The 24,454-nt window shown below is 54.7% G+C and overlaps 1 protein-coding gene and 1 long non-coding RNA gene across 3 annotated transcripts in view; one reads left to right on the top strand and one right to left on the bottom strand.

The window, feature by feature from the left end:
- Positions 1 to 24,454, top strand: part of ADARB1 (adenosine deaminase RNA specific B1) — a 141,688-nt gene that overhangs the window by 19,182 nt on the left and 98,052 nt on the right. The gene's annotated exons all lie outside the window — the stretch shown is intronic.
- On the bottom strand, positions 1,151 to 4,603 carry LOC125159073 (uncharacterized). The gene is made up of 2 exons (XR_007149675.1): positions 3,766 to 4,603; positions 1,151 to 1,699 (listed from the first exon to the last, which is right to left on the bottom strand). It is a non-coding gene; the product is annotated as an uncharacterized LOC125159073 (long non-coding RNA).

Below are 24,454 nucleotides of genomic sequence, written 5' to 3'. Positions count from 1 at the left end.
GCAAAAACACATTCCCTTTCCTTGCCCTGGTCTCGAATGACACCTGACTAGCCGGGTGTCAGTTGAGGATGGAGGGAGACCTGGGAGGCTCTTCCTTTTCTCCTCAGCCAACTTCGACCTCATGGAAGGGACCTGCTGAGCTGGCCCCCTATCCCCCACCCCCCTACCTCTGCCATAGTGCATCTGGCTGCTGAGAGGGATTGGAAAGAGGGACATCAAAGATCAAAGAAAAGCATCTTCGTGGGGATAAATATTATCTTTTTCTCAGTATAGTTGCACTTTGGAATTTAATCTTTGAAAATAATAATTATGGGGACTAAGTCTTTTTTTTTCATCGTTTATTTATTTTTTTTGGGACAGAGAGAGACAGAGCATGAACGGGGGAGGGGCAGAGAGAGAGGGAGACACAGAATTGGAAGCAGGCTCCAGGCTCTGAGCCGTCAGCCCAGAGCCCGACGCGGGGCTCGAACTCACGGACCGTGAGATCGTGACCTGGCTGAAGTCGGACGCTTAACAGACTGCGCCACCCAGGCGCCCCAGGGGACTAAGTCTTTTTTTTTTTTTTTTTTTCCAACGTTTATTTATTTATTTTTGGGACAGAGAGAGACAGAGCATGAACGGGGGAGGGGCAGAGAGAGAGGGAGACACAGAATCGGAAACAGGCTCCAGGCTCCGAGCCATCAGCCCAGAGCCTGACGCGGGGCTCGAACTCACTGACCGAGAGATCGTGACCTGGCTGAGGTCGGACGCTTAACCGACTGCGCCACCCAGGCGCCCCATAAGTCTTAATATGAGAGTTGAACCCTTAGAGATAACCTTTAAATCTTGGAATGAGAATTCAAGAGCCATCATCTGAAGTCATTTTTCCATTGTTGGGCTTTTGTTAGATTTTAACAAATGGGTACATCTTCTTTATCTGTACTTAAATTTGTAAGCCAGAGTGATACTCTTGATGTCAATGGAAGAACAAAACATCTTTAAGTGTTAAAGTACTGATCACAGTAGGGATCGTCCTAAAACACAGGTAAGGTGGAGGGAATCAGTGAAGCTCTGAATATCTTAAGTCTAACTTTACCTGAATAATTATTTAAAAAGCCGTTTTGATAAATAAAGCCTCCCAATCCTATAAAATATGAGTAATTCATTGTCATACATTTTTGTATTTTTTATTTCTCTTTCTTAAAGGTAGATCTCAGGTCCTGAGATGTCAAAACTACTATCATGTTTAGTTTTTTAGGGCCAAGGAAATCTTTCTCTTGTTTTCTAGCACCGACAGGGTAATCTGTTACTAGGTTATTGAAATCTTTTGATGAGTCTCATATTATCCCCCAGCCCAATATTTACACAGTAAACAATGAAAACCAGGAAGCCCACGCTCTGAGATAAGCAGGGTTGCCAGAGGAAGGAAGGGGCATGGCTCCTGCCACACTGTGGGGGCCACATGCCCACCTTCACGTGGTTCAGGCCACAGAGGAGCCTGGCGTGAACCATGGCTGGGGGGCGCTGGGGTGCTGAGCGGCTGGCATGCTGTGCCGGGCTGTCCTTAGCGGTCCCCAGGTCCCAGGAGGAAAGCGTCGTCAGAGCCGGGTTTCGGCTGCAGGGAGCCTCTCGCAGCACTAGGCCCGGGTGCACCAGCCGCTCTGTTCCCCATCTGCTTACGCTCCCCGTGGCGGGTCTCCAGAAGTGCCTGCTGACGTCCCTTGTGAGTGGAAGAGAGAAGTGGGCATTCTGTGTGTGCTGAGCCCTCCCAGCCACGCTGTTGCTGTTCTCTGATCTGGTAGTGTTTTCCTGCCACCTCTTGCATTTTATTCTGTGGTTCCGGAACTAGTCCTTGTCCCGTGTGGCGAGGGTCAGGGTGCTCGTGATCTGAGGCTGAAATCTGTCATTGTGTGTGCACAGCGGTGTCTGAGCGGACCTGCCTGTCTCTTGGCCTGGCCTCACCCCGCTTCGCCTTGTCTTACCCCAGGAAGAGGCCCCTATACCAGGGGCCTGGAGGACGCACAGGCAGCCACATCTGGGGGGTGTGGTGGGATGGGTCTGCTGCAGCAGGAGTCTGGCAGGGTGATGAGGCCCAGAAGGTACATGCTACCGGCTGAGACCTGGATTTTTATTTTTTATTTTTATTTATTTTTTATTTTTTTAATGTTTATTTATTATTGAGAGACAGAGAGAGACAGAGCATGAGCAGGGGAGGGGCAGAGAGAGGCGGCGACACAGAATCCGAAGCAGGCTCAGGCTCTGAGCTGTCAGCACAGAGCCCGAGGTGGTACTTGAACCCACGAACCGTGAGATCAGGACCTGAGCCCAAGTCAGGTGCTTAACTAACCGAGCCACCCAGGTGCCCCAAGACCTGAATTTTTTAAGTTATAGGCCAGAACTTAATTATTCTGTGTCCTCCTGGCTGTAACTCTGGGCATTTATCTCTTCTATGCCCTGATAAGCACCTGGGGGTTGCGCTTCCTGTCCCTGCACAGCCGTGGTATGGTAGGGGCTTAAAAAATGTTTGATAGGGGCACCTGGGTGGCTCAGCCAGTTGAGTGTCTGACTTCGGCTCAGGTCATGATCTCGCTGTCTGTGAGTTGGAGCCTTGCATCGGGCTCTGTGCTGACAGCTCAGAGCCTGGAGCCTGTTTGGATTCTGTGTCACCCTCTCTCTTGCCCCTCCCCCACTCACACTCTGCATCCCTCTCTCTCTCTCTCTCTCAGAAATAAACACAACATTTTTTTTTAGAAGTTGAGGCTCTTTTGAGAAATAAAATACATCAAATTATTCAGAAACATTCTTTACAACTTGACGCACAGCTGGATTCGAGTGCAGTGTCCGGTGTGTATTCTGAGCCTCAGTAAAGACCTATGGTCTCAGCTTCCTTCAGGCTGCCCGTCCTGACTCCTGTCCAGGGCAGAGCTTCTCAAGTGCCGAGAGCCCAGTATAGAACCCAGGCTCATTTGTCGTCTGGAGTTACCTTTATGTTTGGAAATCTTTAAGTAAAATTTTGAAAAGCTTTCATTAACGGCCCAGGATGGTTTTGAATTGTGGATTTGGGGGAAAGTGTATCTCTGGTGTTTTGGTGCTGTGCTGTGTCCGGCTGTGTCTCAGCTCCACACCTGTGGATCCTCAGGACCCTGTCCTGGTGGGCGATGTTCACGTGGCTCTTCTCTCCTCCCTGCCAGTCTTTCCCGAGTGCCCCTTGCGTGGGGATGGGGGGAGAGGGTGCAAGTAAATGACTTGTGGAAGTGACTTTGTGGAAGAATCACTCCTATGTATCTAGCAGTACATACACAAAGGTGACCTGAGGAATCACCGAGCCAGGACCTCCACGTGGGGGACGGCAGACGGTGTTGTTCATGCTGGGGCTTCCCAGCTCGGATGCCTGCCCCTACTGTCACCACCTACTTGATTGTTCTGGTTGAGTTTTGGCCTCCCTGTCCCTCTGAAACGACTCTTCTGAGTCACCAGTGACCTGTCTTTGTCAAGGTCAGTGGCCACTGTCCTGTCCCTCTCTTGCTCAGGCCCTCAGCAGCATCTGACAGAACTGCCTGAGCCGCCTCGTCCCCCAGCCCCCACCTGCCCTTGGCCCAAGGGCCACACTCCCCACCTGCTCTGGGTGCGGATGCCTCTCCTGCCTGCTTGCCCTGCAGCCCCAGCCCCTGCCCTCCACTCTGGAAGTGGGGTCACGTGCACCTGCTCAGAGCTGATCCCCGGCCCATCCCTGCCTCCCACTGCCTCCCACGGGGGCCTGTGACCATTCTCACTCCTTTCTCCCACCTTGCTCACCGCACGAGGCCTGCCAGCTCCTCCAAATCTGTTCCCATCTTCTCCCGCTGATCCCCCTCTCTGAGCCCCAGGAGTTCTTCATTGGCTTTCTGGGGTCCAGACTTGCTCCCGTGTGGTCTACCCTCATGGGGTCACTGCAGACATCCTTCGAGGGGCGCGTCCCATCAGGTAACGCCTGCTTGACCCCTTCCAGTGACTTCCTGTCATGATGGGGAAAGTAAGTTCCCTTAGGAAAAAGTGTGCAGGCCTTCTCCCTGGGTGATTTCCCTCCATTTTTCCTGTTTGCGGATCTGCACAAATGGAGCCCCCCTCCCCCCCGTTCTTCCTGTGGGGGACTGTCATCTATCTCCCAGGTGTTTGTAAGGCTGCCACCTGCCTGTCTCTGGGCCATCAGCTCAAACGTTGTCTCCTTGGCGAGACTGTGTCCCCGTGTTGTCCTTGTCCACGTCACCCCGCTCTGTAAACACTCGGCGTGGCCCTGTCTGCCGGCTGGCCTACGTGTTGACTCTCCCTCTGCCCTGGAACACGAGCTTCTGGAGGCCAGAGGCAGTCATGGTTGCTGCTGTGGATCTGGGTCTGTAGCAGGCCTGTTCATAGGACTTGTGCCCACGTTTCCGTGGCCTGTGTTTGGGTCAGGGTTGGTTTGGCAGCGTGTCGCAGAAAACCTGGCTGGTGTGGTTTTCCATTCCTGGGCTCCTTGTACCAAGAAGTGGACAGTCTGGGGCCGGAGCAGTGGTTTCTGGACCTTTCTGTCTCCAGTCTGCTGCCTCGTTCTCATGCTTAGCTCCTCGGGTCTTGTGGTGAATTCTGACTCCAGCCTGATGTTCCGTAGAAAGGCAGGGAAGCAGGAAGGGGCGGTGTCTCCAACAGGAAGGCATTTCTGGAAACCTCCAGCGTGTGTCTCATTGGCTGGAAGAGTGCTAGAGCCGCCTTTGGCCACTAGGATCTGGGGCAGAGTTTGTGCAGCAGAGTCAGGCTCTGTGGGGGAGGGGTCCTGGAACCTGGCTGCCGACACTTCCCGCTTCTTATGTCTCAAGTCCACACCATAGACAGGTGCACGGAGATAGCTGCAGGCTCTGTTTCATACTAAAATAATTGCAGAGTGGGGCTGTCTGGGGCTGGGCGAGCTGGCCAGTCTTGTACCTCAAACCAGACAGACTTAACCTACCTGGTGACACGGACGGCTGGCGGCAGGTGTGGGGTGTGCTTGGCAGGGACAAGCCCCTTCTGTGCAGTGACCCGAGGGCACGGTCGCTGTGGGTGGGCCCAGGCAGCAACCTGCGCCAGGAACCAGGCCTCCCTCTGTAGGGAGGAGGGAGCGAGCTGGGTTCTCACCGCAGGGCACGAGAGGAGGGGGGCCCCTGCCACCCCCGAAGTGACTTTGGCCGTGTCTGTGGAAGATGCCTGGAGAAGAGCCCTCTCAGGCTGGGCGGCTTGGGAAGGCAGGCGCCGCCCGCTGTCTGCCGGGGCCCAGCCTCACACAGCTGCCCCGGGGGGCCGGGAAGCGCAGACCCTCCTCCAGAGGAGCCGCTCTTGTATTCGCCCACGTTTCGCAGCCTCTTGCGTGGTTTCTGAGGTCGCCTACACGAGAGAGAAGCCCTGCCCCGCTCGAGGGCAAACCCAGAGCGGCTGGGGAGAGCCGGGGGAGCTCGCCTGGGACTTGGGACGAGCCTTCCCCACGTCTCAAACGTCCCCAGGGCGCTTCCTGTTCAAGTCCAGCTCCTTTCCCCCGGGTTTCCTGCAGGGAACCAGCTGTGAGGATGGACTTTCCCCGGCAGTGCCTGTAGGTCAGGAAGAACAGAGGGCGGGCCCGCGGTTCCTTGCGAGCCTTCTCCACCCACGGGAGGCGCTCACCAAAGGGCTCGGTGTCGCTGGAGCTGTAGGAGGCAGATGTGGCCAGAGGGGGCTGCGGGCGCCGCAGGTGGTTGAGCCTTCTGAGCAAGCCGTGGTGGGGTATGGGCTATGAAACCAGAACTGCCGTTTGGAAGGTTCTCCGCGGCGCTGGCTGGAGAGCGGGTGCGGGTGTGGGCGTAGGTGTGAGTGTGGGTGCAGGTATAGGTGCGGGTGCGGGGGTGGGGGTGAGTGTGAGTGCAGGTGCGGGTGCGGGTGAGAGTGTGGGTGCGGGTGCGGGTGGGGAGGCCGCCGTCCAGGTCGGCCGTGAAGGAACAGGGCAGGTAGACGGCAGACCCATTGCGTGGGGTTTGGCCTGCGTAGCCGCGTGGAAGGCGGAGCCTTTGGCCGGACACAGCCTATAGAGAACAAGCTTTGGGGGTGGGGGCGTGGACGTGCCCACTTTGACAGGCGGTAGCTGGGGGGGCGGGCACGTCTGCTTTTCCGTCTCCAGTTCCCCTTGGGCTCCGGGGCCCAGGCCTGCCAGGGGGCACATCGCACTCCCCCTCCAGTCTGGTGTCTCACAGGTGTTCCTGAACATCTGGAACCAGCTACTGTATTTTCCTTAATTTCCTACCCCTTCTTCTCACAGTGAATGTCACCGACTCCCCCCCCCCCCCCCCCCCAGTTGCTGGAAACCTGGCAGCTTTTCCTCGGTGTCACATCTAGTTCCCTGCACCTTTTGTGCCTGCTGTCCCATCCATTCTCTACCCAGGATGCCTGCTTCTCCGTGTCTCCCCTCGGCCCAGGGGCCCCAGGCCACCACCATCTGTCCTTTGCCCTCAACAGAAGCCTCCTGACCCTCCTGGGCCCCAAGTCTTGCCTTGTGCTCCCGGTGCCCTTCATGCAGCAGCCAGAGCCCACTCTCTTGCCCTGCACTTACAGGCCCTTAGGCCTGACCTTGGGCGCAGTAAAACTGTACTTACTCCTTACCCACAGACACCGGGCTTGACTGCCTCCCACCTGTTCCCAGCCTCCTCCCTCTGACTGCTCTCCCCTCGTGCTCCAGGCCCCCGGCCTCCTCCCTCCAACCGCTCTGTCTGCTTGAGTTCAGGCCCCCGGCCTCCTCCCTCCGACCGCTCTGTCTGCTTGAGTCTAGCTCCTTGCGTCTTCAGGTTCTTGTATATGCCTCGCCTGTTGCCACCTCGTGGCTTTCCCTGTGCTGCTCTTCCTCCATCAGATGGCGGCCCCCACCTCTGAGACGATCCAGACCTGCTTATGTGTAGGGGTATCCTCTTGTCTTCAGTTGAGGGGCAGCTGAAGGAAGTGGGCATCTGCCTGGACTCTGGAACCAGACTGTTGGTCTGAGCCATGCCAACCCCACCTCTCACTGTGTGACCCTGACACGTTGTTTGACACCTTCTGGGCCTTGGTTTCCCGATCTGTAAAATGGAGATACTAATGCCTCCCTCGTTACTGTGAGGACTGAATGATCATGGGAACCATGTGAGACAGTGTCTGGATAGTAAGAGCCAGACGGGGCACCTGGCAGAGCCCCTCAAGACGGGTGAGTGTCCAGGAAGTCAGGAGCTGGTCACCTTATCCCTGAGCCTTGCTGCCTTTGCCTTGGAGTTGGAGACACGGCCAGGTTACTCTTAGTGTTTTAGGCCAGACCGGGCATCTTTCTGTAGAGCAGAAATGATTGGTCTCCAGTATAGGGACATACTTTTCCCCAAAAAACACATACCCAAGTTGTTTTACCAGTGGGCAGGTAGAGCTGGAAATGGCTTCTCCAAACTGTAGAGATAAAATTGGATAGATGCTTGGGATTGGAATTAAACCTTGGATCATCCGATAGGAATTTCCATGGCTTCTGTTAAGGGTTGTTAATTCAACATTACTGTGAGAGAGAAGTGGTAGGGATTGGTGACCAAGAAAGTGTAATTTCCTGTGGGAGAGCAGCCTTTTCATTATTCCTTTTATGTCAAATAAGGCTATAATTGGTCATCCTTTAATGCAGAGAGTAAAACTTGTTAAATTTGGATTTTTCTTTAGATTGGCCTTTAAGCCTTTAAAAATAATTTGCCACTTATGTTCAATGCAAGTCACTACTGTATCACTTTGTATAAATCAAAGCATAATTACTAAACACAGTGTGCATTCTAGAACATAGTGTTTGTTCACACATGCTGTTCTTGTTTTGAAGATTGTTGAATTTGGTGTTTCTGGAATGCTCTCTAAGGCTGGCACGTCTTTGGTTATGAAGGCCCCATAGCCGAAATACTGGAGTGTCCATGTGTGACGATGGACGAGAGACTTCAGAGAGGGTGTCTGTGTGTTGATGGTTGTATTAGATTAACTTCCAGAAACTACTTTAGGCTTTGTCCCAGGTACTGCCTAAAAATATTGGTAGAGAGGTGTTCAGTTGTGGGTTTATAAAGATAGAAACGTATACAAATAGCATAAAACTTGTGTGAATGTAACTCAGGCGAACTTCTAATCTTCCCTTTTCCAAACACGTGCTTTACCAAACCTCATGTTCAAGATTTAACAGAGGTGTTTTAAGGGGAACCTGGACGTCTCAGTTGGTTAAGCGTCCGACTCCGGCTCAGGTCATGCTCTTGTGGTTTATGGGCTCGAGCCCCATGGCGGGCTCTGTGCTGACAGCTCAGAGCCTGGAGCCCGCTTCGGATTCTGTGTCTCCCTCTCTCTCTGCCCTTCCCCCATTCATGCTCTGTCTCTCTCAAAAATAAACATTAAAAAAATTTAAAGGAGATGTTTTAAAAAAGTCACCTTTAAATTGTAAAAATGATTTAACATGTACAAAAATAAAGCAGCATTTGATGACTGTGTGAGGTTCTATACATCTGCTCTCTGGCACTGGGTTAAAATGATACTCCAGGGTTCTTGTTGGGCTGGGATGGGAAGGGCAGCAGAGTGTGCATGCTGTGGGTTTGGGGATGCCTACTGTCATTGTGCTGGCTTTGTCACCTGCTGTCCCCAAGTCAGATGCAGCCACCAGCTCCCGTGAGCACTGCCAGCTTCTCCAGAGCTGCAGTGGGCGGGAGGCCCAGCCTCTGCCTGTCACCCACCGTACAGAGAAACACTTTGCAAACTACCTGATCATTTTTTTGACTTTATAAATTTAATGAGCCAAAATAAAGGTAAAGTATCTTCTAATTCCCAAGGTAGAGGTGTAGGTACCCAAAGTTCCTAAGTCCTGTCTTGAACTCAGCAGGATGTCGCCAACTTCTTTCAGTCTGTACATGGAATTGCAGGAGGTGTGACCTTTCTTTGTGGCCACAGGCTGCAAACCAGTGGCGGTGGGATTCTCCCTTTTCTGGATCCATTTCTATTAGTGAAGTCAAGGAGCGGAGGCAGGGGAGCCCTGGCGCTCTGTGTCCACGCCGGGGGTCCTGGCCGCGCTGGACGGGCGCCCTACCCGAGGATCAGCTGCAGGGCGAGCGGGATGAGCATGGCCAGCAGGTCCAGAGGGCCGGGTGCGGGGTGCGGGCTGCGGCCTTGAGCTCAATGCCCGGCAGGGGCCGGCCCGCCGACGAGTTGCCGTCTGGGATCGCGGTCGGGGTGGGTGCGGTGCCCATCGGCTCCATGGAGGTCTGCGCGGGCAGGAGCAGGGCCACCAGCAGCAGCAGCAGCGCCGGCGTGGGCCGGGTCGCCATGGCTGTGCGCTCGGGGCGCGTCTCCTTGCCGGTGCTGGTCGCAGTGGCCGCCGCTCGGCAGGTCTATTCTGTAGGGTCCTCTCAGGGTCCTCTTTGGTGGGGTCCGGTCTGGCCAGCCGCACCCGGCCAACTCCCGCTGGCGGCTGTTAACCGTCGGTCCCGGGATCCCGCCCTGCCCGCGCGCACCCGCGCCCGCGCGCCCTGGAGCCGGCGGAGCGTGCACGTCTGCGCTGTGCCCTGCACGCCCGGCTGCCTCCCACGCAGCCCCTGGCCGGGGCCGCGGAGCTGCTAAGCTGGGACTCCGGGGACGCGGATGCCCCTGGCGTGTTACAGCATTCTGCAAATCCCTGGGGTCAGTGCTTTCTGGGGACATCGGAAACCTTTCCTCCTGTGGTGTGCACACGGAGGTTTTGTTTTAAAAACCTTGAGATTATGGTATCTTTTTCTTAAATATGCCTGTGATGTAGCTGTGACATTTTGTTGTTGTTGTTGTTAATGCTTCTCCCAGGTTTTACTCATGCACGACATTTACTTCCTGGACTGTAGTTTGGAAGGAAAGCATTTCTTTTTTTTAAAAATTTTTTTTTCAACGTTTATTTATTTTTGGGACAGAGAGAGACAGAGCATGAACGGGGAAGGGGCAGAGAGAGAGAGGGAGACACAGAATCGGAAACAGGCTCCAGGCTCCGAGCCATCAGCCCAGAGCCCGACGCGGGGCTTGAACTCACGGACGGCGAGATCGTGACCTGGCTGAAGTCGGACGCCCAACCGACTGCGCCACCCAGGCGCCCCGAAGGAAAGCATTTCTTAAGTAAACCGGGGACTCTTGCTTTTGGACGTTAGGATGCACTCTACCATCTTTGAAACTGTACATTTTTTCTCCCCAAGCAGAACTCTTATGAACATTTCCAAAAACTATGTACTTCATATACAGACATTTGAATTTTTAATTTAAATTAAATAAAATTTATTTGTTTTTCAAATACGTAAGCTCTGCACCCAAGGTTGGGCTCGAACTCATGACCTTGAGGTCAAGAGTCGCATCCTTCACCAGCTGAGTCAGCCAGGCAGGTGCCCCCAGACACGTGAATTTTTTGAATGTCCATTATGAACCGAAGTCTTTGCTGATCGTTAGGTGGGAAAGAGCAACCAGAAGCAGCCTAGGGAGAGTCGTCACATGTGCTGGGGTCACACAAAGCTGGGGCTTTGCCAGATGTGGTTTATTTATTAATTCTACGCACGCGGCATGCTTTTTGCTTATTTCTGTTCCACATCAGCATCGTCGGTGTATCTTCCTTACTTGGATTTGGCCTCTACTTGTAATCAACACAAGGGTTTAAAATAGTTCTATGTGTTTTAAATTGTAAAAGTATGCATATCTTTGGAAATAATTGTGCAAACAGTTGAAAATGAAAGGTTTAGGCTTCCTCCCCCATCCCAGTCACTGCAGGTAGCCCCTCCCATTACACCACCCAGTCAGTATCCAGTGGGAGAAGTCCATTTACTTGGAACAAGCTTGGGGTGCTGGTGTCAGAAGTAGAAGTTGGATTCAACGTAGGTACAACTGGCTTCTTCCGTTAAGCATATTTTTCAGATGTGTAACTGCATGTTCCATAAAAGAGCACACAGGGGCGCCTGGCTTCCTCAGTCAGTTGAGTATCTGACTTCGGCTTGGGTCACGATCTCATGGTTCGTGGGCTCGTGAGTTCGAGCCCCGCATCAGGCTCTCTGCTAGCAGTGCAGAGCCTGCTTCGGATTCTCCGTCTCCCTCTCTCTCTGCCCCTCCCCTGCTCATTCTCTCCTTTTCTTTCTCTCTCTCTAAAATAAAATAAACATTAAAAAAAAAAAGAGCATATAAAAAATAAAGAGCAAGGGCCCCTTTCTAGGGTCGGGCAGGAAATGCCCCAGGTAAGCCTGGAGCACACGTAAACCCAGACAGGAAGTGCCCGAACAACACAACGCCACCTCGATAGGCGTGTCAGGGGGGACACAGGAGCCACCTGAAGGGGCTCCCGGCCGCCAGAGCCGGATCGGTCCCAGCAAGAGGGAGGGCGTGTTGGATTATAGCCCACCGTGTAAAATAAACATGCACACGTCCAGACTGACATCAGCAAACAATCCAGACACGCCCTGATACGCAGACTGAATTTCTTCTCCGAAGGAGGGTCCCACATCGTCTACGCGGCTGCTCCGTCCCCGGGGGGCGGAGCCCACCTCCCCACTCCTCGGGCCACGGGCTCTGCACGGCGACTCCCTTCCACGGGGGTGCAGTGGGGGGAGGGAAGGAGTCACGTGGATGGGGACAGCCGGCAGACACACCTCCGCCAGGTGACCACAGCCAACATCAGCGGTGACAGGCCGTGCTGATGGCACCCGCCCGGGCCGGGTGGGAAGAGACGGGCGCTTCCCCCCAACAAGCCGCGACCCCAGTCCAGTCACGAGAAGCCATCATGCCGCTCCCACTGGGGGACATCCCCCCAGATCCCTGACTCGTCCACCTCGACACTGTCAGGGTCATCAGAGAAACTGTCACAGCCCAGAGGAGAAGCAGAGGGATGCGATCAAGGTCACGTGGTGTCCTGGACGGGGGCCCCAGGACAAAAGAAGGACATCAGGGGAAACTGAGGAAACCTGACTATAAGGCTCATTAGCTTAGTTAACAATAAAGTGTTAATATTGGCTCGTTAATTGTAACCAATGTACCATGTTAACGTAAGAAGTTTATAAAGGGGGAGCTGGCTGTATGTCATCTCCGTTTCTCTTTAAGTCTAAGATGGTTTTAAATTTATTTTTTTTCAACGTTTATTTATTTATTTTTGGGACAGAGAGAGACAGAGCATGAATGGGGGAGGGGCAGAGAGAGAGGGAGACACAGAATCGGAAACAGGCTCCAGGCTCTGAGCCATCAGCCCAGAGCCTGACGCGGGGCTCGAACTCATGGACCACGAGATCGTGACCTGGCTGAAGTCAGACGCTTAACCGACTGTGCCACCCAGGCGCCCCTAAGATGGTTTTAAAAAAGAAAGTCTCTTTTAAAAGATAGTGTTTTTAAAGAAGCTAATAATTCCTTAGAAGCTCCTTTTGTGTGCTCATCCTCTGCCCTAAGTATCGTTGGCTTTTGTGTTAACTGTCCCCTTGGTTCTCCTTGTAGATTGAACACTTTTGTTGGGTATTCTAAGCAGCTTATCCTTTGGTTTTGCCAGACAGACTCCACTCAGCAGTGAGGGCCCCTGGGCAAGGCGGGGGTCTTAGTGACCGCAAGTCCAGGGGCTTCCCTTGCAGGGCCCTCCTGGCCAGTGTCCTCACACATCTGTTAGTGTTTTAACTTGAGTCACTAGGCCTGCTGCCACCCGTGTCCCCCCCCCCCCCCCGCTTCTCCTCTCTCATACATGCCCTGTCCTGGGAGGCCTTGGAAGGCCTCGGGCACAGTTGTGATCTGGCTGAGAGGAAGTTGTGTTGGGTTGCATTTCGTGTTGGTTTAACGGGGTGCGCATCTGTGGGTGTGGTTACTTCCGGGTTAGGTGCTGCCCAGATGTTGGAAGTTTGCATTCTGTGGTTGTCCCGTGTAGTGTGGGGTGTGAAGGAGCAGGGCCAGAGGAGAGGGGCCCTTGCCCTCTGCACCTGTTTACCTTGGGACCCCAGGGAGGTAGTCAGAGTCCAGAAGAAGAGGGAGGACCAGGGCAGGGGCCAGCCTGACTGCTGCTGGGAGACGCGGGTAGTGGGGGTTGCACCAGGAACAGAGGTGTTTCTCAAGGAGGGGTTCTCCGAGAGCTTCGAGATGGGACTCCCGTCCAACTGGCTCGTAGTCAACTGCGGCAAAGTTGAGATGGTCTGTTCTGGCCGAGTTGGACAGACGTGGCATTGCAGGGGACACCGCGAGGGGCTCAAAGCAGAGAAGTGTGGGCGGGGGTGAGCGGGGGCAGGGCTGTCCCCATGAGCGCCCCGGAGCCTGCCCCGGGTCCTTGCTCAGCACGCTCGCTGCCCCATACTTCCTCCTGCGTGTCTTCTTGAGGGGACTGCTGGCTGCCGGGAGTCGTGGTTTTTATGACATTAACATAAAGTTGGCATTTTTTTCCTCGGGGGGAAATAACCCTGGATGCAGTACACACGAGTCAGACCCCAGGGTTAGCGCGGAGACAAAGCGAGGGGACGTGGGTGTCGGGTTCACGTCCTCGGTGATTTTCTGTTATGTTTTAGGTGCATCTTTGGTCCTTTGAATTTTTGATATTTGACTGTGTCACTTGTGATGTTTTAGAGATTTGGTCTCATTTTGGCCTTTTCAGTGTGATGAAAAGAGATAGATGGCCTGGTTTCTCTATTTTCTTCAGGTGCCCCCTTACAGTGTCAGTGGTTCTCAGGTCACACATCACTGAATATGTTTTAAATGAGACCACCTGTAAGAGTTAGGCGTAAGGAAATCTCGAATCATTTGAACATTGTGCAGATAAAAAAGCAGCCTAACATTGCGCTGTTCCTGCCCTTGCCCCTAAACTTCCCTCGTATGAGTACACGTTTGTGGGTCGTACGTGTATTTCGAGAACTGGGCTCCTTCACGACAACGTATGGGGCTGTGGGAAGGTGCAGGAAGGACCTGGTAGTGTGGCCTGCTGGTCTTCAGACGTGCTAGAAACCCACCACGTGCAGGCCTTCTGACCTTGTGGGGTGAGTTTTCCTTCCACAGCGCGCCCATGTCTAGGACTTGTGGCTGAGATCGGCCTCTGCTTTTTCGGTCTGGCTTGCACTGTTGTCTCTGTTCTGTGAAACGACTGTGCAGGGGGGTCAACGGTCTGGCTGGGAAACTCTTCCGTGAGAAAAAGGCCACCTTAATGTCATTTCACGTTTTAGAATTCCTTGCTTCTTGAGTTGTTGATGAAGTTGTTCTAAGATTCTCAAGTGTTACCGGTAGGATTTCAAGCTTTCAACGCTGTTGCCTTTCGTCTTTTTCTTTTCCACGTTGCCTTTGATTCCTTTGCCTTTATTGCAATTGTATCCTGTAACAACAGGCTTAGTAAATTCCTTTTATTTTTTAAGTTCCCCTTTTTCACTTGGCCATGATGCCTGCTGATTTTAAAGCCCTTTTATGATATTTAACCAAGCTCTCTGTGTTCAGTGTGGGTCGTGGTCATGTTCATTGTTGCAGCCTAGACTAATGTGTTGAGTTAAATATAGGCTGTCAATTAACTAACCATTCTGAACGCGTTCATTATCGTTTCTCTGAGGCCGTCCTAACCATGTGCACTAGAGACAGGTTTGTGGATGTGCATACCATGGTATCTGGGTTGAGCTTCCCAGCCGCGCGGCTCCACGTAAAGTCGGGGAGGGCCCCGGGGAAGCCGAGGGCCTCGGGTGTGTTTGCCGTCTGCCCCTCTTTTCTCTCATCCTTCTAAAAACGAGTGACTTGGGAATTAGTCCAAACAACAAATTAGCCAAGAGTGAATTTTCCCAGCCATGTGAAGGGAGTTTAGCCTGCTCTACTCTCACAAGCCCGGTTTGGTGCCGAGGTGGATTAGGGTCCTTCTGGTGGGAGGTACTCCGAGCCAGGGGTGCGCGCGATGACAGGCCCCTCGTAAGTGGGAGGCGCGTGGCTGGGGGCGGAGCGGGTGTGACACCTGACTGTTGGGATACTGAAGTAATGAAATGGGGTTCAGGCGTCCATTTTGTGTTTTTTCCAAATTCCAATAAAAAAGAAACGTTTAGCCACCTAAGTATCTCTTTTTCAGGACTCACAAACGTCAGTTGTTCAGTTTGTTTTAGATGGAAGTTCTGTTTTTGTCTGTGAAAGAAGTCTTATCCACGGTTTCAACGTGGGCCGGAAGGGCGAAGACGTTGAGGACCTAGCCCAGCGTGGTACGTCTCGGTGCTAATTTGTCCTCCCTTCACGCTGTCCTCCCCACAGCAGGATGAGATACTGGACGCTGCCGAGGCCCCAGGGCAGGGCAGGGCAGGGCAGAAGATGTGCAGTTTCATTAAAAATTGTAAATGGGACCCTAGGGGCGCCTGGGGGGCTCAGTTGGTTAAGTGTCCCAACTCTTGATTTCAGCTCAGGTCATGATCTCGAGGTTTGTGAATTCAAGCCCCATGTAGTTGGTCTTTGTGCTGACAGCTTGAAGCCTGCTTGGGACTCTCTCTCTCCCTTCTCTCTGCCCCTCCCCCGCCTCAAAAATAAATAAACTTAAAAAGAATTTCAAGGGGGATCCTAACGTTCTTACCAGCCAGGTTGAGGAGAGGACAAGAGGAAACGAAGGCGTAAAATGTGGAATAGCCTAGGTAAAATGATCCGTTTGCAGGATACTCAGGAAACCCTAGAGAGGGTCCTGTCCAACGGAACCTCCCGCAGCAGCGTGCTGTCCCGTACAGTGGCCACCACGTGGGACCGCACAGCCTCAGAATCAGCGGTTAAAAAAGCTCACATAATAAAAACTAGTTAAGGCAGCAGAAATAAAAATGTAACATACAAACATCAACATAACGTTCGTACTCACAAACATAACCAGTTAGAAGGTATTTGGGGGAGGCAGCCCCATTCACGACAGCAACAAAAGAGAAGCAGTACTCACGAATGCGTGTGGTAAGAGCTGTTGAAAAGTGAAGACCGTTCGGAAACCTCTTGAGAAAGACACAAAAGGAGCCCTGAGCAGAGGGAGGGCCCCGTTCTCGGTTAGCTTGTCACGGCATCATTGCAATGGCACTTCTCCACCAGCTTCATGCACACATTTAATGGGGTTCCCATAAAAATATGAGAGCAACAGGAGTCATTATTTCCCTGGATCCTAAAATTGACACGGAAAAACAAGCATGCACAGATACCCAGAAACGCAGAAGAGAACGGCTGGGGGGCCCGGGGGTGGGGTGGGGAACATAGCCCGTCCAGACTTTAAAACACACCGTAAAGCCCCTCGACGTAAAGGAGCATGACGATGGCGCGGCCAGCGTGGTAGGCGGCTCTGGAACAAGCCCGAGTACCGGTGGGAACGTAACGTACGATTCAAGTGGTATCTCCGATTGCCGGGTCACAGGGGACTTTTTCAAAGGGACTTTGGGACAGCTGAACACCGTTTTGTGAGACACAGCGTCGGGTGTCTGCCTCACGCCACGTGCGGGAGTAAGCGCCAGGCGGGTCAGGGAGCTAACTGTGCAAGATGAAACTATTCAAGTGTTTGACAAGAACACAGCTGCATATGACCTGCGTGTTGGGCGAGGCTTTTAAAAGTATAGCTGAACATTCAGGTTCACCCAAAGAAAAGATGGTCGAAACGGACTGAAAATATACGACGACAGTGAAAAACTGCCTACCCGCACAAACCAGCAACAGAAGAATCTACGTAAAGTCAAAAGACGAAAGAATCGGTTGTGAGAAAATTCTTGGTGCTGTGCCACACATATTCAAAAATCTTGGGGGAGCAAAGACCAAAATCCTGTAGGAAAATAGGCAAAGGCACAAAGAGACGTGCACGTATGCACTTGTGCACACTTATGCGTGCACACACGTGAAAATGGCCCTTCAGCGTCCCTGAGATACGGGTCTTCGCTCATCACATTGGCGAACAAGCCACCTCTTGAAAGCCGTCACCAGTGCGTGTGCCTAATCGGAAATGACGTGTTAAGCAAAGCAGGCGGGTGTCTTCGGCTCCTTGGAGAGTGTTGACGTTTCTGGCTGTTAATCTCTGAGCTTACTCGCATGCGGTATTCTTTAAAGTGGACTTGACGAGAAAACCACAGTTCTGCCTCTAGACACCTTAGGGTGTGGGCACTAACCACGTGGAGGCAGTGGGTTTTGGGGAACCTGCCAGGTGTCCTTGTAGCTCCCTCACTGGCCCTGTGGTTCCTCTGGGCTGTTTCTTCTCTCCTCCAAACCCCACCACGCCTCATCCCTACACTGAGGGATTGTTAACTCTGGGGATGTCTGCCCTGCTGCCTGTTTTCTCAGGGTGTCCCTGTGTGCATTTTGGATGTCCCAGCCCATTTGACGGGGAGGTGTCTGAGGGAGACGAGAGCTCGGTGAGAAGGCAGTGCTCTGTCTGCAGGCCGTGTGGTTGTGGCCCCACTGCACCATCACAGGCTGGGTCGCCCACCTTAGTGGGACCTGCCCTTCGGTGGCAAGGCCAGCCGTGTGCAGGCGGTGCCGAGAATGTGGGCCTCGTGAAGCTGGGGTCTGTCTTGGGGATCTGGACTGAGGAAGTCAGAGGGAGAAGAGGAGAGACACACAGGAAGACTTGGAGAGCAGGGCAGAACCCCTGCTCTGGGCTGTGCCGGAAACCAGTTCCTGAGCCACAGGCCTGGCCCTCCCACCACCAGGTGACAACAGACACCCCCTGCTGACAGTAGAGTGCGTTCTCTGCTCCCAGGTTTTTGTTAAAGGCTGAATTGTTTTAATTTAGAACCTAATTGTGTGGCTCCCAGTGTGGATCTAAGAGCACATGGTCCTTTCCTCTGCTCGAGTGCGGTCTACACAGAGAAGATAGCCTCGCGGGGGCGAGGACACGGCGCGAGCGCGTGTCCTGCCTCCAGTCCTCTTGAGTCCAGTGGGGCACGAGGGGTGGGTCCCAGGCCAAGGCCCCTACAGGCTGGGAGGCGCTCACCTGCTCGCCGGCGGGTGGACGGGAGGGTCAGCGTCGGCCCCGCCAGCTGCTGGGGGCTCCCGAGCCACCGCCTCCCACTTGGGTTGGCGTGAGCCACGGGACAGTGAGACACGACAGCAGCCACACTCGGCGGTCAGGGAGGGGGGACGGTGCCTGCCACACAGCGAGTCCTGATATTTTACTGGCCCCTTTTTAATTTATTTTTTATTTTTTAATGTTTGTTTATTTGCGAGAGAAACAGACAGAGCGTGAGTGGGGGAGGGGCAGCGAGAGAGCGAGACACAGAGTCGGAAGCAGGCTCCAGGCTCCAGGCTGTCAGCACGGAGCCCGACGCGGGGCTCGAACCCATGAACCACGAGATCACGAGCCCCCCAGGCGCCCCCACTGGCCCCTCTTTGGTAGCCTGCTTGGGGTTTGCTCACTCGGACCTTTCCTCATTGGTGACCTTTGACCATCTGGAGGATGTGGTTGTGCGTTTTCTTCACGTGGTGCGTGTGCAGGACGTTAGCCGTGTTAGGGGCCTACGGGGCACTGGCCGCTCTCCCCTCCACCGTGGCTCTTACTGCTGAGGCCTTGCTGCCCCGGTTCTGTACTGCTCCTGTCGCCACAGCTGCCCTGCCAGGAGCCGTGCCCTGGCTGGACGGCCTCAGCCCGGTCGCCTGGGCCGGTGCGGCCGGGCTGCGCGGTAAGAGGAGCCCTGTCCTTTAAAGGCTGTGCTGGCACAAGCCGGTCAGAGCTGGCAGAAGTGCCGTGCTCTCGTTGACTGGCATCTGCCTGCTCTTGGCCCGAGGACCTCAGACTTCATTTAATTTGGGGGACCGAGTGGACATCAAGGCCTCATTCTGAGTGGCCGCTGCGCAGGGGGTCCTGGGGACCCTGACTCGGGCCCTGATACCCTACCCACCTCCCTGCGCTGCTTTAACAATTGACATTTAAGGTGGTGCCACTAGCCGCACGTGGCTTTTTACATTTAAATTAAGCAGAAATGCGAGTTCACTAGCTCAGCTGCACTGGTCAAAGCAGGGACAGCACAGGGACAGCAGGAAGCCTGCGCCGCAGGGCTGGCGGGAGACCGAGGGCAGGTCCGGGGCAGGGCGTGGCAGCCGCCTTCTCTGCACCTTGCGCCCTTTCCGGGCGTGGCCTTGCCTCTCTGACGCCTTCTCTTATTCGATTGCACGCTTCATCACGGGACATTCAGACGCCAGAGACGAGAAAAAGAAACGGAGGAAGTCGTCTCACCCCTCTGACACCCCGTGTCACCGTCTTGGGCGGTGCCTTCACGTGTGTACACGCGTGCACGCGGGCGTCACCGGGTGCGGATGTCACTTTATATCTGTTCGCTCATTTGTTCTCTGCAGCCTCAGGACGTGAGCACTGCTGACGTTCGGCGCTCGTGATGGATGACGAACCGAGGCGACTCGCTGAGCTGCTGCCCGACACGCACAGCCCTCGGGGCCGCGCTGGGGCCCGCTCGGCCCCTCGGGCTCTGGGGTTCGTGTGTCAGCCGCCGGTCTGGCCGCTGCCTCCGAGGGAGCGGGCATGCGTGCACATACACGTGTGTGTGTGTACATCTGGGTGTGTGTGCATGTGCACAACCATGTGCGTGCTTGGGCCCGTGTGTGTGTGTGTGTGTGTGTGTGTGTGTGTGTGCATGTATACACCGCGTGGGTTCTTGGGCCTGGGTGTGTGTGTGCCTTTGTGTGCGCGTGCACACCGCGGGGGTGCTTGGGCCCAGATGTGTGTGTGTGCGTGCGTGTCGCGTGTGTGTGTGTGTGTGCCGGTGGGGACTGCCACATCCTGACTTGGGAGCAGGTTCCCGTTTTGCGAGCCGGTTGGATGGCCGCGAGCCGGTCACCCCGCGCCCCGTCTGGCCTCGCCGCTCTGCTCGCCGACCCCGGGCGCCCTCCTGGCACTGACCGTTGGTGAAGGGTGGGTGGGTGGCTGCAGTGTCCTCAACCTAGTGGCACACCTTTGGGGGTTTCCAGGTTTGCGGATGTCATGCCCCGGGGTGCTTTGCTCCGCGCGCCACAGGAAAGCCAGCTCGAGCTAGTTGTAAGTAAAAACGCCGTATTTTCCCCCGACGCCCTCCTTCGGAGCTCCAAGTAGACGTTCGCAGGAATGAGACTGTCTGTCGGTCTGTGGCTCTCACCGGTGCCGTGAGCAGTTCTCTCTCTTTATGCTCCTGTCCTTCCAGGTGTTTGGTGGAAACGGAACACAGCAGAGGAGGGTTGCCAGCTGGCCCCGTTTCAGCTGGAAGTCAGATGTGAACGTGTATTTTTACCCCACAGCCCTTTCTCCAGAAAGCTCACACTTCCTTTATTTTTAACTTTAGCTTTCTGCTCTGTTGGCTAGTACAGGGAGGAGAGGAGCTCAAATTAGTTAGCTTGCTTTGTATTTATTTTTACTTGACCTTTTCACTTCTAAATTTTGAGAAGAAAATGTGAGATTCTCTTCCCCGCATCATCTTCTTCCCCGAGGAGAAGCCACGGTCAGTAATTGACTGTGAAGGTGGCGAAGGTTACCCCAGGACAGCACGTCTAGCATTTTCCGTTCATGAAACAAACTTTCAAATGTTAATCTGTTTATTCTATGAAATACTTATCAATGCCTTTTCCAACTTCTTTGGCAAGTAGTACCTGCGTATCCCAAGGAACTTTTGTGTTTCCAGGCAGTCTGGCAGGTTCTCAGCACGGGGGTGGGGCGGGGGGACGTGGGGGGGGCGTGCGAGGCACGTTTTGTCAGGGAGCCAGGTGAGGCAAGAGTGGGGAGACTTTGTTCATTATTTGGTTTGTACGCTTTTCTTTGAAAACCGAACTAAGGCCTCGTCCCTGACAGGAATCTGTTTTAATTCCTGGGAGGTTAAACTGCTCGCCTATGGCAGCCTGAGGAATAACCCTAATGTCTTACCCGTGTATCCATCCCTCTGGAAATTCTAAGGGTCGGGTTGGGTCGCTGCTACCTTTCCTGTTTCTAGTTACAGTTGCGGTCAGGATCCATTTTATTTTGAGTACATAATTTATTTTTTGCCATTCTTTTTAAAAGGTAATACGTAAACGTATTAAATCAAATCTTCTGTAAAGTGTTAGGAAAACAGACATTCCTGTCCTGCTTCATAGAAACGAGCCGTGCGTCAGCTTTTACTCTGCTGGCAGACGCCTGCAGGTGCTGCGCGGGGACCGCTGTCCTGGTCCAGCCCCCGGGATGCTCGGGTGCCCGTCACCGCCTCAGGAGGCGGCACGGAGGCCTCTCCGCCTCCCACCCCTCCGCAGGGGCTTTGACCGCCGGGAGCAGTGCCACACGCGGGAAGGTACGCGGAGCCGAAGGGCCGGTGCTCCCAGAGCCAAGCTCTCGCACCCCTGCTCGGCATCGACCGTCTTCTGTTCTGGAGGGTGCACCGTGGCGTCCCGTGCTCCCATTGCCCGTGAGACCGAGCACTTCTTCCACGTGCTGCCTGGTCACGGGGCCCAGCCGGAACTTGTGTCACCAGGGAGGAGGGCGGGTGGGGGGACGGTGCTCTCTGCCACAGCTGGCGTCACACCTACACGTTTTCTCGAAAACAAGCAAACCTGTTTCCCTCGTGAGCGAAAGGAATTGGCTCGCTTCTGTGTGGCTACAGATATAGCTAGAATCAGTGTCTGAGACCGGGTGACTCCGCCGGGCTCTGCCTCGGTGCCTTCTGGCCTTGCCTGTCCCCTTCAGGTTTCAAGGAGACATAAATACTTTGAGACCTGAGCACACATGGGGCAACTTCCCTGGAGATCCACCTCCCTTCCCTGCGCTCTGGGACTGCTCGCAGCGCTGCTCTCCCCTTCCTCCCGGGCCGCCTGGGCGGGGGCCGGGCGGTCACCGGGGAGCCCTTACCTCAGGTTCACCTCCAAGCAGAGCTGCTCCGCGAGACGCGCCTTCTGTTCTAAGTGCGGTTGGGTGGAAAGAGGCGCGAGGATCGTCCGCCTGCTGTGAGGTGGGCAGGGGGGTGGCTGGCAGTCCTCCGTAAGCCCCTCTCTCACCTCTGGTTTGGGGACACGGGCTTGTATTAAAGTGGGTGGCCGGGCAGTATACTGCTGCAATAGGGACACTTTTGAGAGTGAAAGGGCCTGCGGTTAGTAATTACCACAAGATGCGGCGGTGAACTGGACGTCCTGGGCAGACGGGCCGTGATCCCAGAGCAGCCATCCCCGAGGCCCTGAGGGTCACCAGGTGGTTGACAGATGAACTATGAGTCGTAAAGGGTCCTGTTTGTCTCCTGTGCCACAGCCGGGGGTTGGGGGGGGGGCGGAGCTCCCGTGCGTCCCTTGTGCCACAGCCCAGAGGGGCCTCCCATGTGTCCCCTGTGCCAGCCCAGAAGGAGGGCACCCATGCGTCCCCTGTGCCGCAGCCCAGAGGTGCCTCCCGTGTGTCCCCTGTGCCAGCCCAGAGGTGCCTCCCGTGTGTCCCCTGTGCCAGCCCAGAGGTGCCTCTTGTGTGTCCCCTGTGCCGCAGCCCGGGTCGGGGGGCTACAGGGGTAACAGAAGGTCTGCAGCTGGAGGCAGAACCTCTAGTATTTCAAGCATCATCTTTGTACCGTTTAGCTTATTTGTCCATGAGAAAGGGATCTACCTGCCTTGCTTGAGTCCCTTCCCTAGGGCTAGTTGGGGGAATAAAATGTGTTAATAAAATTTGAAAATATTTTGTAAGCTGTTAATGATTCATTTTGCCCTCAATTCTTTCCTTGCCTATTTTTAAAGGGTCTTGAAAGGAGGTGCCTGTAGAACTTGGTCTCTTAAACCTGGCGCCCTTGATCCTGCCTAGGAAGGTGCCCCGGGGAGGCTGAGCCCGTCTGCCCGGTGCTCCGGGATGTGGTCCGCGGCCTCGCCTGCCAGGCTCCTGCCCGCCTGGCGTGTGCCTGACCTACTGAGAGGTTTGCCATCCGTCACCGTATAAACGAGCTGCCCACGGTCGGCACGGTTGCAGCCCGTTAGCTCTTCCTTGCCAAGTGCAGGGGTCAGTTTAGCTTAGCCACTTTATAAATTTTTCAGAGATTTCAAGTTGGAAGTCGCAATTGGCTTTTACTTTTCTAAGCGATCCACTGTTATGATTAGTCATGTACACATATCACAGATGAGAAGATGAATGTTTAGTTAGTTAAAAGTACTTTTAAACAGCTGCTGAAGGACTAGAATTCTTTTGTAAATCGAGAAGCATGTGATCTCACACGGTCGCGGCTTAAAGTTTCCTTTTAATGAATGTTAGGATTAGTAGACATACCCCGCGTACCAGTCACATTAGCACCTAAACAGCAGGCGCTCGCCACGGGCCTGAGGGCGGGGGAGGCTCTCTGTTCCTCCCTTAAAAGGCCTGCAGCCCTGTGGCTGGAGCAGCAGTAGGAAGGGAGCGGAGTTGATCAGGCGTGTCGGGAGGACGCGGGGGCATTGCCGTGCCCGTGGCAGGCGTGGGAGATCCGCTGTAATGGCCTTTTCCACGGAGCCCACTGCAACCCCAGGGCGTGTGTCAGGACGGTGCTGGGTTTGGTCCTGGAGGCGCCGGGGTGAGGCCATCTGACCGTCTGGGGGCCGGGGGCCTCCTCACTCACTGGGAGAACTTTGCGAGCGCAAGGTCTTCCCAGAGGAGGTGGGGCGTGAGCTGAACCTTGTACAGGTGTGATCACGCTGAAACAAACCTGAAGACCGTTTGTCACTTAGCTGTTGATGATGACGGGGTGTCTGGGCTCCCTGGTCGGCTCCAGTCCGGTTGCAAAGTACTGGTTTAGGTGGCTGTTACTGTCCCGTTAGCAGCCAGCAATATTGAGCATTCTGTTCAGTCCTTTGAAATAATCCCGTGCGGGAGGCACTGCCGGCAGCCCCGGATCCCGGGAGGGGAAGCCCGAGGCACCGGGCGCTGGGGAGCTGGACTTTCAAGCAGACGAGCCCAGCTCCGTTGCTAACTGCGGGCGTGTGGGTCCCAATGTCGTGTACAGAGGCCAGGGCTTGCCGGGCAGGGGGGCCCGGAGCTGTTCCTCAACAGCAGCCACCGTAAAGCAGGGCGGCCTTTGGGAGGCACGCTTCTCCAGCTCGCGGTCCAAACCTGCTCACAAGCGAGCTTTGTGGGGGCCCAATCAGCTGGTGATGGACGGCATTGTGAGCTTAGTCCTGTTTCCTCCTCCCAGAAGTGCAAAAGTGCATGATTTTGGATGTCTGATCTCCTGCGGTGGTCAGGAGGAGGTGACGCACTTGAGTCCTGATGTCCGGCTGCCGGCCACAGAGTTGGGGCCGGTGGGCAGGTACGGCAGCTGTGTGGCACGCTGGTGTCATCGCTGGGCGCTCGGGTTGGGGTGGCGGGCAGCTCCCGCGGAGGCTCTGGGTGGCCCGCGTCCCCCCCGGCAGGGCACAGCCGGAACCCGCTCAGAGGTCACACGGGGGCGGCAAATGCAACCACACGCCGTTCACCTGAGTCGTGTAGTTAAGGTTGTGACTTCCTGTGGGCACGCGTCTTTGGCCTCAACGGGAGTCAACCCCTTTTCCCGCATCCTTGGGGTTTGAACTTTGCGTAGTCATTACGTGAGTTTAGTTGTAGAGAGAGCTGGTTTTATTTGTAGCCGTGAAACCCCAGCGTTCC

This window comes from Prionailurus viverrinus, unplaced genomic scaffold (assembly GCF_022837055.1).
Source record: "Prionailurus viverrinus isolate Anna unplaced genomic scaffold, UM_Priviv_1.0 scaffold_42, whole genome shotgun sequence".
Lineage (NCBI taxonomy): Eukaryota > Metazoa > Chordata > Mammalia > Carnivora > Felidae > Prionailurus > Prionailurus viverrinus.
The sequence above is the reverse complement of the archived record's forward strand: the minus strand, read 5'-3'. Positions and strand labels throughout refer to the sequence as shown.